Source organism: Dermochelys coriacea, chromosome 5, assembly GCF_009764565.3.
Source record: "Dermochelys coriacea isolate rDerCor1 chromosome 5, rDerCor1.pri.v4, whole genome shotgun sequence".
In the NCBI taxonomy this organism is placed as follows: domain Eukaryota; kingdom Metazoa; phylum Chordata; order Testudines; family Dermochelyidae; genus Dermochelys; species Dermochelys coriacea.
In genome coordinates, this window is record NC_050072.1 from 84307850 (window position 1) to 84322141 (window position 14292).

At 43.3% G+C, this 14292-nt stretch overlaps 1 protein-coding gene and 1 long non-coding RNA gene across 3 annotated transcripts in view; one reads left to right on the forward strand and one right to left on the reverse strand.

The window, feature by feature from the left end:
* The window catches only part of LOC119855561, a 40281-nt gene extending 27540 nt beyond the window's left edge, over positions 1 to 12741 (reverse strand). The window contains exon 1 of the long non-coding RNA XR_006281344.1: positions 12425 to 12741. This is a non-coding gene — a long non-coding RNA (uncharacterized LOC119855561). The remainder of the gene's footprint in view (positions 1 to 12424) is intronic.
* The window catches only part of CDC42SE2 (CDC42 small effector 2), a 116333-nt gene continuing 113999 nt past the window's right edge, over positions 11959 to 14292 (forward strand). The window contains exon 1 of one of the 2 annotated variants that reach the window (XM_038401842.2): positions 11959 to 12089. The gene's annotated coding sequence lies outside the window, so the exon portion shown is untranslated. Of the gene's footprint in view, positions 12094 to 14292 lie in introns of both variants that reach the window. The other variant, XM_038401841.2, reaches the window with a different exon arrangement.

Genomic DNA, 14292 nt, shown 5'->3' on the forward strand with positions numbered 1-14292 from the left:
AATTCACAGTTGCTGCTGGCAGTCTCAGAGCATCTGCACTCTGTTGAGCACTGTTTCTGGTCCCGTGAAACAAGCAGTGACTGTGGGACCACATCGTTTTGCAGCTATGGGATGACGAGCAGTGGCTGCAGAACTTTCCGAGTGCGGAAGGCCACCTTCCAGGAACTTTGTGCAAAGCTTTCCGCTGCCCTACAGTTCAGCAACACAAAAATAAGAGCTGGTCTGACAGTGGAGAAGTGAGTGGCAATTGCTATTTGGAAGTTTGCAATGCCAGATGGTTACCGGTCAGTGGGGAATCAATTTGGAGTAGGTAAATCAACCGTAGGACTTGCTGTGCTCCAAGTGTGCAAGGCCATTAATCGACTTCTTCTACAAAGGGTAGTGAGTCTGGGAAATGTGCAGGACATAGTGGATGGTTTTGTCGCGATGAAGTTACCTAATTGTGGTGGGGTGATAGATGGCACACATCCCCATCTTGGCACCAGACCACCTTGCCAAAGAGTACATAAACCAAAAGGGATACTTTTCAATGGTGTTGCAAGTGCTGGTGGATTACAGTGGGTGTTTCATCTACATCAACGTAGGATAGTCGGGAAAGGTTCATGATGTGTGCATATTTAGGAACTCGGGTCTGTTCAAAATGCTGCTATCCAGGGCTTTCTTTCCAGACCACAAAATGAAGATTGATGACATTGAGATGCCTATAGTTATCCTGGGGGACCCAGCCTACCCCTTGCTCCCTTGATTCATGAAGCCATACACCAGCCATCTGGAACAGTAAGGAACAGTTCAACTATAGGCTCAGTAAGTGCAGAATGGTGGTCCAAATGACCAAAGGCACATTCAAAGGGTGCTGAAGAAGTCTACTAACAAGGTTGGACCTTAGTGAGGAGACCATCCCCGTGGTTATAGCTGCCCGCTTTGTGCTCCATAATATCTGTGAGAAAAAGGGGGAAAGTTTTCCGCAGAGATAGGCAGTTGAGACAGATCACATGGCAGCCATTTTTGAGCAGCCAGACACCAGGGCAATAAGAAGAGCACTGCATATCTGCAAGGCTTTGAAAAGCCATTTCATTAATGAGTCACAATAATGTGAACTGCTTGTCTGCATTGTGCTTTCCCAGACCTTCACCTGGCTTGTATCGCTCTCCCTGTAAAGCCAACCCCCTGCCCAAGCCCACTGCTTCTACTCAATAAAGAACATTTCTTTCTCAAACCCATTTACTTTATTTAACAAACATAAGAAAAGAGGGAGAACAGAAATAAAAGGTAACCTTGGAAAAAGGGGTTGTAAAGTTGGAACGGGAGAAGCATTTTCAACTGTGTAGCAAACACCGCATTCCAGACCATCAAAGGTCTGTGAATAGGAGCCTTCTGTTCCTTATGCCCTCCCCTCCTTAGTTAATTGAAAGGGAAAATGGACTTTTCACCAACACCTCATGAAACACTTATGGGAGGGTGATTCTGCACTGGGGATGCTGGCTAGCTGTCCACCAGAGTCCGCAGAGGGACTTTACCCTCCTGCTTCTGTTTCTGCAGTTCAACCAGACACCTCAACATGTCTGCTTGGTCCTTCATAATCCGAAGCATCTCATCCTGCGCCACATGATCGTACTCATTGGAAGCTTTCCTGCTCTCCATGCCCATGTCTAACTTCTCAGACAATGAAATCCTCCACACTCTCAGCTCTGTGTCAGCTGTCCCAGAGGCATTCATTATCCCGGTGAACATGTCCTCCCGCGTTCTCTTTCTCCTCCTTCTAATCACTGAAAGTCTGCTTTCAGGTGTTGATGACATGCCAAAGGACACATTTCCAGCTGTCGGTTGGGGAAAAAATAAAGGAGCCATTGTACATGAATAAAATGTTTCCATAGCAAGGCCGTTTTCATTTTTAAAAAAACCCCACCCTTATTAAACTAGGTGCAAGCCATAACATAATCAGAATCCGTAACTGTTCACTGTGCTGTTTTGCTGCTCCAGCCATGGTGAGTAGGCCCCCCCAGGTCATGAGTGACCGCACTTTTAATGAAGTTTATGGCAGACTCATGTCAGGAGCACAGGTAGCTAGTCGAACAATGGCCCTTCCCCATAGCACCACGGGAAGCTGCTCACCTGTCTCCCATTCTGCTCCTCCTCCTCCTCTTCCTTATCCACCATATCATCTTCCTTGTTGTCCTTATACTCACACACGTGTGAGGTGTCCATGTTGCTTGTGGGGGTGCTGATTGGGTCACCCCCGAGAATTGCATGCAGCTTGTTGTAGAACTGGCATGTGTGGGGTTCAGCACTAGAACTACTGTTTGCCTCCCTTGCCTTCATTGTTCTTGCTTGATGTTCTTCCGGTATGCTTGGCGAAGTTCTTTTATTTTCACACGGCACTGCTGTGTCCCTTGTGTAGCCCATCTCCCCCATTCCATGAGCGATCTTTGCATAAATGTTAGCATTTCTTCTGCTGGATCAGAGCTTTGCCTGCACAGACTCTTGCCCACACAGAGATAGGATCCATCACCTCCTGTGCAGACCAGGCTGGAGCGCGTTTGGGGCATGTAGTCTCCATGATCAGCTGCGCTCAACTGGCACACTCCCAATGCTGATCAAACATGAAATGGGAAATCAAAAGTTCCCAGGGCTTTAGCAGGGAGGGGCTGTTTCCTTTGTACCTGGCTACAGTGTAGCAGAGTTGAAAATGTTCTCCAGAGCGGTCACAAATGAGCATTGTGGGACACGACCTGGAGGCCAGTTAAGTCAAATTACATAACACTGCATCTGCACTACCTCGCAGTTGACCCATGAAAATCAAACCTGAGAGCTAGACCTCTCACTGAGGTGGATTACAGAAGTCAACATCAGAGGTGACTTAGGTCGACATAAAGGACCCAGTACATTAATAAGTCGACTTAAGGCTGTTTCCTTCGACCTAACTCTGTAGTGTAGACCAGAACAAAATTGAGTTGTTCCATTTCCCAGGCTATGGTCTCATTGTCACAAATAAATAAAAATGGAATATTGTTGCTTTGTAATTGTATAAAGGCATTTCTCAGTATTCCATTTGCTTTCCTTTGGACAGTTTTACTGAAGCTCTTTCATTTTTGTTCTTTTGCTTTTAGTGTGTTTGACTCTGTCATTTTATATGTTTAGATTTGTCCTCATTTTGGAAGGAATTAAAATGTAAGTGCCATCCCCTACTCTGACACTGGGAGTCTGAATAGACACTGTTGTCATTTATTTCAAATACAGGCAAACATTCTAATAGGTCTGTATTATGGCTGATGTCCCTGTGGTTTGAAATCTAGATGTGATCATCTAGCGTAGGAATAGTCTAATCATCCAATGGATCTGCTGGCTGTTGAGGGCTCACTGTAAATTTGTCCACAAACGTTTTGGTCTTGGTCCCCCTTAAAGCCAGAGAATAACCTCTTGGTGCTAGCAAGCATTTACATTTGGGCCATTCACTTGTATCTGCATCAGGTCCTAGTTTTATGCTTTTTTTGTTTTGATTAAGTTAATTGTGACAAACATTTGTTTAACATTTAAAAGTGCAGCAGACCATTGAGAACAGTATTTCCTCCAAGACCGATACACAAGGCTGGTGGTTAAAAGCTGTTAAGCATTTTAAGTTCTCATTTGTCATGGATTTGATGGCAATTGAGTGTTATTTTAGAGGCAATCACTGATGCAGGGCAAACTCTGGACTTATCTACACTGCAGATTTTCTAAAATCCCCCCACCATTTCTCTAGCACCAGTGCAACTCTAGCAGCAGTTAGAGCCCTGGTGTTTTTACCTGTCCTGATATAAGCCACACCTCTTCTACCCAGTCCTATGGACAAGAAAAAGACCTCCACAATAGTTTTATTATCATATGAAACTCAAACTGCAAGCTCAAAGAGCATAACAATTGGATTATACAGTGAATGTTCTCCAGCATGTGAGTTTTTCTAGTCTGTATATGAATTTTCTGTTCAGAACAAACAGTGTCAATCTTGGGTGGCTAGGGATTGAAAAATGTTCAAAATTAGACTAGCAGTTTTGGCTGGGAATCAAAAATACCAACAATATCTGAGTAACCAAATGTGTTAAAGCAACTAGCAGTCTGATAAATGAAGTAGGCAACATACAAGAACGGCTCTTTGTACCAAAGCTGACTATTGCTGCAAGCAGACTTTCAATACTCTTCTATCCATCAACTAAACTAGATTTTGTTTGCAATTTCAGAAATTAAATAGCCAGTTAAATGAGGTATATTAAGCAGTGCAGATAGGAGGAAAGAGTACATTGCAATTTACATTATGAAATCTAATGTAAAATCCTTTCTAATGGAAAGTAAAGAAAATAGGCCAATCATTCAATGAGGCAGCTTGTAGACACGGGATCAACAAATATAATAGGTGAAATCCTGGCCCCGTTGAAGTCAGTGACAAAGCTCCCGTTAACTTTACCCTAGAAATCTGGGTTCAGCATCTGACAGTGGCACCTTTCTGGGTCCAAGGACATGTCTTGCAGCTGATTGACCTCTCCTTATGAGAAAGAGACACCGGATAAGATGTACTATTGTACTTTTCACAAGCCAACAATAGAGCAGTCCTGAAGGCACCAGTAGAGACAGGATTGGTTGGTTTGGTTTTTATGTCCCTTGTGGACAAAAGAAAGAGTTAAAATGGCTTGAAGAAACAAGAGCTGTAGCGATTTATGCAAGTTACCAGTTACAGAGTTGCCCCCTAGTTAAAACTCGGCTAAATTGACCTAGCTCAGATAAAACGAGACTGTAGCTGTCAGCCTGGTTTGCAGGTTAGTTAGTTAATACAGCAGCCCTACTCAAAAGAAAGAGAAGAGCATGCAAACCCCAAATGCAAAAAAGGATAAAAGAAAAAGAACAAAGTCAACTTTCGGAATGTGTGTAAGTGGAGAACTGTTAGGTGGATGTAGGAAAGAATAATCACAAATGAATGGGAGTCTTACTGGGTATTCCTTACTTGGGCAAAATTCCTGTTGACAGTGAATTTTTGCCAGAGTGAATAAGGAGTGTTGAATAGGGACCTCACTGAGGAAAGTACTGTAATTTAGCGGTCACAGCCTACAAAATAATGCTGTTTCCTTTAATAGGATGTAGCAATAAATGCCATCCATTCCTATGAATATTACTGTCGATGAACAATAAAGGTTAGAACAATTAGCTATGTTCTTCATGGAAAGGATATTCCACTTCCTTTCTCCCACTCTTTCCATCTTGTCTATTTAAATGGTAAGTATACTGTGGCATGGCTAATATCTTATCAATACCTAACACTGGTGGGATGGAGGGAGGGAGAGGGATATCACTGTTGGCTTGTAGGCCTAGATTTTCAAAAACAGGACCCTAATATTAGGCCCTGTTGCTACTGACTTAACAGAGTTACAGTGGAAATAAATGTATCCCATCGTGTATTTTAGTGTTATGCCCCCACTCTACTGCTTTGCCTTAGTGAACATATAGGAGTGAAAAATAACTCTTATTGTTTGTTCAAAGGAAACCTTCAGTGAATCTGTATTAAAGACATGTCATCATATGCCTCATCCTTTCATTTTGATTCAGTCCTAGTCTACCTGTCAGCAGATTCAATGACAGCTTATTACTCCGATCAGATCATTTATTTTTCAGTGTAACTACAATCAATCAAAATGTTGATATGTTGGTGCTATACTTTTTATTACCAGTGTTCTAAAGGTAAATATAAGATGAAACAGTTTTTTGCTTTGTTTTTAAATAAAGCAGCCCAATTGTTGCAAAACAAGGCTACTTAATTCCAGATTTGTCTCTCCCCCACCTTATTAAAATAAGAAATAAAAGCTTCTACATTTAAGAAGAGGGCTTTAATTTAATTGACTATTGCTGCTGACCTTATATACAGCGAATGACCTCATCTTGATTGATTGATTAATAACTGCAAACCTGAGATTACACCCATATCTTGCAATTTAATTTTGAATAGTCTTGCTTTATTATAGTCTGCTACATCCATATGGATATGTCTCTTTAAGTTAATATTAGTTTTCAAATATAAGACTGGAAACAGTTTTAAAATCTTTTGCAAGTTGGAGGGATGATTGAGTAGAAACAAAACACAGCAATCATGCTTTTCAATCTGCCAAGGCCCAAATGTAAGAGACAGTATGTGACCAGGATCTAAAACAAGAGATGCAAAATAAAATTAATGCTTGACTTAATGTGAAATGGAATCACACATTAGTGCGATAAGTTCTTTCTATAATCTGTTTCCAGATTCGTTGCTTCTGGTGTAAATAACTTTCAACAGTACAAGTGAGGGGACACCAGCCTTTTGTGTAGAACATAAGTACGGGGGTCTAGAATGAGTGGCATCCCTCAATATGAAGCTCAGTTTACAAATATTGAAGAAAGAGGCAATGAGGACTAATCTACAAACACCAAACCAAACAAAGTAACATAAACAAAAACAAAAACAACAAAAAAAGAATAGCTAATACAAACTACCCCAGCCTGGGACTAACGCAGAGCCTGGTTACGGAGCCCTGCCTTACCTTAGACATTATCCTCTTCCAAGGGGAAAGGAAAGGAAAAATAAGTTAACCTCTTGTATACTAGTGATCATGTCATTACATGTCACTCCTTTGTGTATGAGGAAGCGATCACACAGACCTCCCAAACCCAGACTTCCAGCTGCAGAACATACGTCCCAGTTGGGTGCCCACTGAAAAAGTCAGAATCCTTGCGCTGCTGTGCAGGAGGAATTCATGTCCTCCACACAAGGCCCAAGTAAATGAGCTACGCATGGGGAACTACGTGATTGTTGGAGGAGGATGGAATCCTCCCCTCTCCATGAAGGTAGGGCACTAGGTACTACTACACACAGCTCTGGCTGCTACTATAATTCATATATAAGTAAGATTTGGAATTTGTTCTGTTCACAGAGCCAATGGCCATGCCCCTATCATTACCCCATCCACAGCACCCTCCTCTGAAATTCTGTGAAGCCAGCCACTGCTGGATCTTATCTCATGGGTGGGCATGGAGGCTTTCCAAATGCTCTTCTTTTCCAGGCCATGTTATTTTAATGAAGGAAGAAGTTAACTTGGCTACTTTACAATAAAAGATGCTCTGTCTCCTAGGCACTAAAAATTCTTCAGAGGATCCCATGGTAGAGACCATATTCCTAAAACCACACAGTCATAGTTAGTGTTCCCACTTAGAGAAATGTAAAGTGGAAATATAGTGGTTTGGAAGGGTATTAGACTAAGCAATCTTTAAAAGTTACTTGAACCAAACATCCATACTGGACACTAAGATAGAAGGGGAAGTCGGTATACTTTCACGAGCAAAATATTATGGGCAGTACGGTACTTCATATGGGTACTAAAATCTATTCCTCCTTGTGACAACAGAGATTCTAAGGAACCACTAGTTCATGAAAATGTACTGTTATGGAAAATCATCTTTACCATGGTGTGTTTATTGCTGTTGCATCCTATACTTCATATTTTTTCTCTTGACATTTTGATCTTTCCTGGCCCACTGTCCCCTATGAACTTTTTCTTTTTCTTTCTTTTTTTTTTTTATAACTTGCTACTGCTTGGCTGCTACCAATCACTGCACGTGGAATGAACCTGGTTTAGTGATGAATAGACCAGGTATGTCCACACAGTTCTCTAATTTCTATGGAAAGTTAATACACAAAGTCAGTACAGCCGGTGTGATGGAGAACTAGTTGCAATATGGTTAAATTAGGATATAGTTTTGCATTATTTTAAATAACACAATATTATTAATCAGTAATGAAATGGAATGGTCGTTGTAGACTCTGGGCTTTTTTTGAATGGTTGATTCCAGTGTCTGGACTCCACCACAGTCCTGAGACCTAACCTAATCAATAAATCAGGGAAAAACAGATTTAAAAAACATTTTTTCCCTTTTAAAAATCAATACTTATATAACCAAACTCAGCAAAAGGAGGTTTTTTTCTCCCTGTGTGTTGCAGTGTGTGAAGATGAGGACTCTTGAGGCGGCACCCAAAACACTAATATTGACCTATTTGACATGCCTGCCAATAAGCACTTGGCACACAGGAAAGGAGGAATATTATTTATCACAGAAGCCTGGCTCATGTGAACATGGATTGGGCTCAATGTTGCTTTTTTCAGATGTTCAAGTTAGACCTGTAGGCAGCAGAATGGAAAAAGAATGAAACTCTTGAAAGGTGCGGTTATTGCTTAACATAAAAATGGAAAGAGAGTAACCAGTGAGTGGAAAATAATCAGCATTTGGTTGAGGACTATTTGTCACTGGGAAGGAATTCTTAGTAGGAAAATGTCCAATTTTTAATGAAGAGGGAATTAGAGAAATGGTTGGAGAGGAAGTAAAGGAAAGGTGGTTGAACACTATTAAGAACTAGCTGAGTAATAAAACAGAGTATATTTGCTGTGTCTCCCAAATGGTGACCAGATTACACTTATCCAATTAGGTTCTGTCTACACTGCAACTTTTAACCAAGTTTGTATCCAGTTAGCAGCATGGCTGGCTCCAGATACAGTTTGTTCTCACATAAAACATGATTAATGCTCTATTAGTAACCATGGCAGTTAAATATGTACTGTCCTTGCCAGGAGCACAGACTGGCACATGATTGTCTTATGACACCATTTGGCACACTCTTTTGCAGTGTAGATGGGCCCCCTAACTGTGCCCCTGTACGTCTGGGACTCTTTTGTGATACTCTAACCTTTGCTGAAGCACTATGGGATAGCTGCCCAAAAATTCTTAGAGTGATCCAAAAAAACCAAACAAAAAGCCATGTAAGTCAGGGGTGATAGGGATACATGAACACAGTTGACTCATGAATTGTTGTGTTTTGAAGGAAGCTGTTGGTGTGGACACAACTCAAACTATATTTGTTCTAACAGGGTGGAAAGAAAGTGCCACAAACTGGTTAAAAATACAGTTATAACTGTAATGTGGACAGGTCTTTACTGGAGTCATCAAGGTCTGGTCTGAAAAAAAACCCACTCCCTTGACTACCATAGCTATGCTTTTATAACACCTGGTGTAGATGCAGCTAGTTTGATGGAAGAATGCTTCTATTGACATAGCTAACTCCATTCAGTGTTCCTACACTGACATTAAAAACATTTTGTCAGTATACTGTGAAACTATGCCAACATAGCTATGCTGGTATAGTCTCTGTAGTGTAGACATACCACAAATTTGCATCCTGTGCATAATCACAGCCAAGATTTGGCTTGGGACTCCTGTGGTCTGGAAGTAGGCCAAATGGAAAATGTAGCCTGTAGGAACTGTACTAACTGTCTCAGATGGATGTCATGTATATCTTGCATATAGAAATTATAAATCATGATATGAAGGTCCCCAGTCTTGGCTTATGGACTTGACAGCACAGGATGGTGACACTTCAGAAAGCTTTCTGTGCAAATCTACCAAGCCCCAACATCTCTATTTAACCGTTTAATCTCCAGCATGAACTGGTGTTCATACAGTTATTCTATTGCTATATTTTCTTCAGTATTACTTTGTTCTTCCTTCAGACAGATCTTCAGGGGTGAAATTCTAAAATCTCATTTTAAAATCTGAGAAATAAGATGATCTTGTGGTTTGGCCACTGGACTGGACTCAGTTCTGGATTCAACACATTTTTAATATTTTTATTTGATACAAATACAGTGTAAATAGAAAGCACTCAGAAAGATGTTCAACAGCAAGAGAGAGGAAAAACAGGCAAAAAGACAAGCAAAATCAGTGGAAAGCACTATTAGGATAGACTATTGTGTTGCATTAACAGTTTCTTTTCAGAGTGATTTAGGATATTAAGAACTTTAAACCTGTATTACTCCTGTGTATAAAATTCAGAATTATTCATGTGCATTCCAATAAAGACCATTTTTTTTTAATGTTTAGATATCATCTTTTGTATGCTCCCTTACCTAGACTGCTTTATAACCTTCTGTTCTAGGTGGTATAGATAAAGAAACTTTCCACTGTATAAAAGACTCCCTCCATTTAGCTGGATGATACTGTTCAAGTGCAGTTTATTGAAAATTCTCTTGTATTGTGACATTGTCCATTTTTGTTCATAAAGTCAACTATATATGATCTATAACGTTGGGTATATGTGATCTGGTACAAGAAGGATTACTGCTTTTCTTAACGTGGAGAGCTGGAAATTAATGGGCAGCTTCCACTGAATGGCTGTCACCACCCTTGTGACAGGTATCATGTTCTACTCCATACTTGTAGTTTTTAGATCAGTATAATGAAAGCTCAGCCTTTTCTCCTTGTTCAGATAGAGCCAAATCTACAAGGAGGGGAGTGCCCTATGCACAGTGCTAAGCAGCTCACCTCCCTTTGAATCCATGGGAACTAAGGATGTACAGGAGGCACTCAGCCGCTTGTAAAATCAGGCTGCTCTTGCCGTTGCAAGGGCCCAATCCTATGATGCAGTGAGGAGTTAAAGGCTTTCAAACTGTGGACCTAATTTAAGAATCCAGGGAATTTTGTTGCAGCCCTGACCCTGTGAGATTCTGAGGCGCTGAGTGCCCACAGTTCCTATTGACTTTAATGGGAGTTGAGGGTGTTCAGTACCTCTCAGAATCAAGGTCTTGTAAAGGAGGGAAACAGGACTGACAAATGCAGGAAGACGATTAAGTCCTTTTTTGACTATGTTTCATGGGAGCTCTAGTATTCTACAACAACCCCCCCATGTCAAATTTTCCTCTCACAGGAGAAGGGAACAGGAGATCCCCACACGGCTGTGGCAGAAAGTAAATACTACAGCATTTCACATACTCTAAGATGCACTCTGAGCTATTTCCTTGATTGGCAGGTGCCCTGTTAAATATTTTTTTATGAAAACCTTTTTACAGAAAGAAGAGTGGATGGACATCAGGAAACCACAGGAGTGTCCTGTTGTTTTTCATGCAAGTGGAAATTCAATGGAATATACTGTACAGGATGAACATGAAGAGAGGATTGCAGCGTAGTTGTAAACTGTGTTGGCCGGAGGCTAGTGGAGAGACGGGGTACATGAGGTACTATCTTTTACTGGTTTCAGAGTAGCAGCCGTGTTAGTCTGTATTCGCAAAAAGAAAAGGAGGACTTGTGGCACCTTAGAGACTGACACATTTATTAGAGCATAAGCTTTTATCTTTTACTGGACCAACTTCTGTTGGTGACAGAGAGAAGCTTTCCCGAGTTCCCAGGCCTGGTACCCCAACTCTCCGGAGTTGTCCCATTGAAGTCAATAGGATCAGAACAGGATTCCAAGCCTGCTAATGCCTGAGGCGGGGGCCTGCCCCCCCGTTACTGATCCCTTCAGGGCTGTGCCAAGGCTGCCAGAGAGGCTGGCTGCGGGTGGCAGGGTGCCTGAGGCTGTGCAGTCATCCCCCCGCGGACCCAGGCCTGGAGAACGGACTCCAGGGCCTAAGGCTGCTCCGCTTTCTGGGCTCCCGCGACCTCGCTGTACACACGGTGGCCGGCCGCGGGCGCCCGGGGAGCTCTCCCCGCCGAGCCCCGGGCGCTGCAGATCGGGCGCCAGGGGGCGCCCCCAGCCGGCTGCCTGCGCTCTCCCGGGCGCACCCGGGCGGCTCTGGCGGCTGTTTGAAAGTGCGGAGGAGGAGCGGGGCTGCGCACGGGGCGGGCGGGCAGCGGCAGCCCGGCCTCCTTTGTCCCCTCCCCTCCCCTCCTCGCCGAGCCGGCAGCGGGTGCAGCAGCCGGGAGCGGAGCGGGCCGGCCTGGGGGGGGACCCTTCCCTTCCCTTCCCGCAGCAGCAGCAGCACCACCGAGGTCGCCATCTTCGCCTCCCAGGCAGGGCGACGGGAAATCTCTCCAGCCGGGCGCGGCTCGCGCCGCCAGCTCCCTGCCGCGGGCACCCAGCGCCCGCCGCCGCCGCCGCCGCCCGAGAGCCGGGGAGGGGAGTGGGCGCGGCCCCCGCCCGCTCCCTGTGCTCGCCCGGGCTCAGCAGCCTCCCGCACTGCTCTCATCTCCATCCTCCCCGGCGCTGCGGGCACCCGGCGGGAGACGGAGGTGCCGAGGGGAAGCCAGACAAAGGAGCAGGCGCTGCTGTAGCGGTAGGTGAGTGACGGGGGGGGGGGGGTTATGGGGCAGAAGGGGCCTAATTTTCGTGCTTCTCCCCCGTTTCTATGTAATCCCCTCCTTCGAAAGCCTCCGGCTTCATGGGCCCTGGGAGTGGCCTCTTTCCCTCCCCGGAGAGCAGAAAGACACCCTACCCCACCCCCACCTTCCACCATCAACGCCCCCCCCCCCCCCAACCCTGCTGCCGGGATGCCGGCTCGCCCAGCCTCCTGCCAGCGAAGAGGGGAGCAGAGCTGGGGCTGGCATCCCCATCTGGAAGACTCGTGTGATCTACAGGGCGGGTGTGTTTGTGGGAACCAGCCAGCCCTACCTGTGTGGACCCCACTGGGCCACGGTGTAATGCACCAGAGCCTGCAGCTCCATTTTCATCCCTGGGAAAGTCCTCTGCTCTCCATTCTGCTGTCACTTCTCTTCCTTCAAAGCCAAAGCAGGGGGAGGGGGAATTCCCACACGCAGGGCAGAAATGAAGGCTCCCTGTGCACTAGTTCTCGCGGTGTGAAGCAAGTGGGAGCAGACGGCTAAAAAAACTTGGCAAATGTTCGGTGCTATTGCATCGCCAGTGCTGTTGTCAGTGGCAGGTCAGGTTTCACAATGGCATGGACCAAAGGTTCTGGGGAAGGGAAGCTGAGTCTCTCTGATCCTACACACAGTGCCGTATCCGCCCCATGCACTTTTTTTTTTTTTTTTTTTTAGTCGGCTGTAAACCGTGCAATTGGATATTGGTAAGCAAAAAAATCTAGGGCTTTCTCTCCCTTCCTCCCTCCAAGCTAATGAGAACATTACCAGAATTAGTGCTTGCACAGCTTGGCTCTTTCTCATGGAGTTAGAGCAGGAGAGGAAACTCCAATAGGGATTTAGAGCACAAATGTATTATTATTTTTCTCCTCCTCCCCCCCCCCCCATCTACAGTGATTATAAGGCCAGGTTTACTTCCTTTCCACAATGCTGTAGGCTTCACTGTCAGTAAAGTGATGCTCCTACAGCATTTTAAAAAAAATTAGCAGTTAATTCCTTGTTTCTTTTTTGTCAAAGTGGAAGGAAGGACAGTTTCATTTGCTTAAAGATTATTAAAAACTGCTATTTTTGGGGAAAACATGATAATTGAGAGCATTGAGGGGGACAGGTGATGCCTTTAACAGGTTGTTTAGTGCAAGTGCTTCTTGACACTTGTCAAGGACAAAAGGAGGCTTCTTTTTTGCTCTTTTTTCTTGGCACAGAGGGTGTGGTAATGGCACTGTAATGCAGCATTGGTAAGTGAACAGGAGCAGGGCACAGTTGACTGCATATGTGAGGAAAAACATTTGTCCGTTATTGGGTGCTATGGAGTTGTTAACGAGTTCATGGCTGATGTGACAGCTTTTATTGTTAAATAATACAAATTTGAGTAAAATACAAAAATTCACTCTAGGGAAATTACCTGACTCTATCCACAAGCTGTATGTATAAAATCATTGATGAGTTAGCACCAGCATATCAGAATTGTAAGGTAGTGTTGTGTACATTAATTTATCTGTCTTTGAATTTAAACCTGTTAATTTCAAAATTCAGTGTTCATAGTACAAAACATCTAAAAAGTCACCTTTTCAAATAATTAACAAACTCCTGACATGTTTTTAAGTTTATTTTGTATGACTAACCACGTGTGAAGAACTTTGGCATAAACTATTGTTTTTCATAGGCTAAGAAAATATAACATTCTGAGGTGAGATTTGTCACTTTGACATCCAGCATGAAACAAGTGTCTCACACGTTCTTTAATTCATATTGTTTTGAACCAGAAGCTGACTGCTCTTTGGGTGATTTGGGGTAAAAGTTAAAGAAAAATGTTTATTTTTATGTTCAGTGAGTAACAAGATCTTCTAGAGGCAATTAAACCAAAAAACAAACAAAGAAAAAACCCATTATCGGTGCTGTGATGACAGCTATGTATAGTTTTTTCTGAAAATAAAAACTTAAAGCTAATTTTTTAGTGCTGTCTGACAAAGTTTTACTACTTTATCATAGCTTAATGGTTAACTTGATTTAGTAAATTAAAGATATCTTTCTGTGGCAGAAAAGCTTATGTAATATTTTTAAGCTCTCCATTTACCTTCTGAATCCTAACACAAAAGGCCTGATTCTGTTCTTTTTTTATATGGGTATGATTTGAGTAATTCCAATGATTGTAATTGTATTATG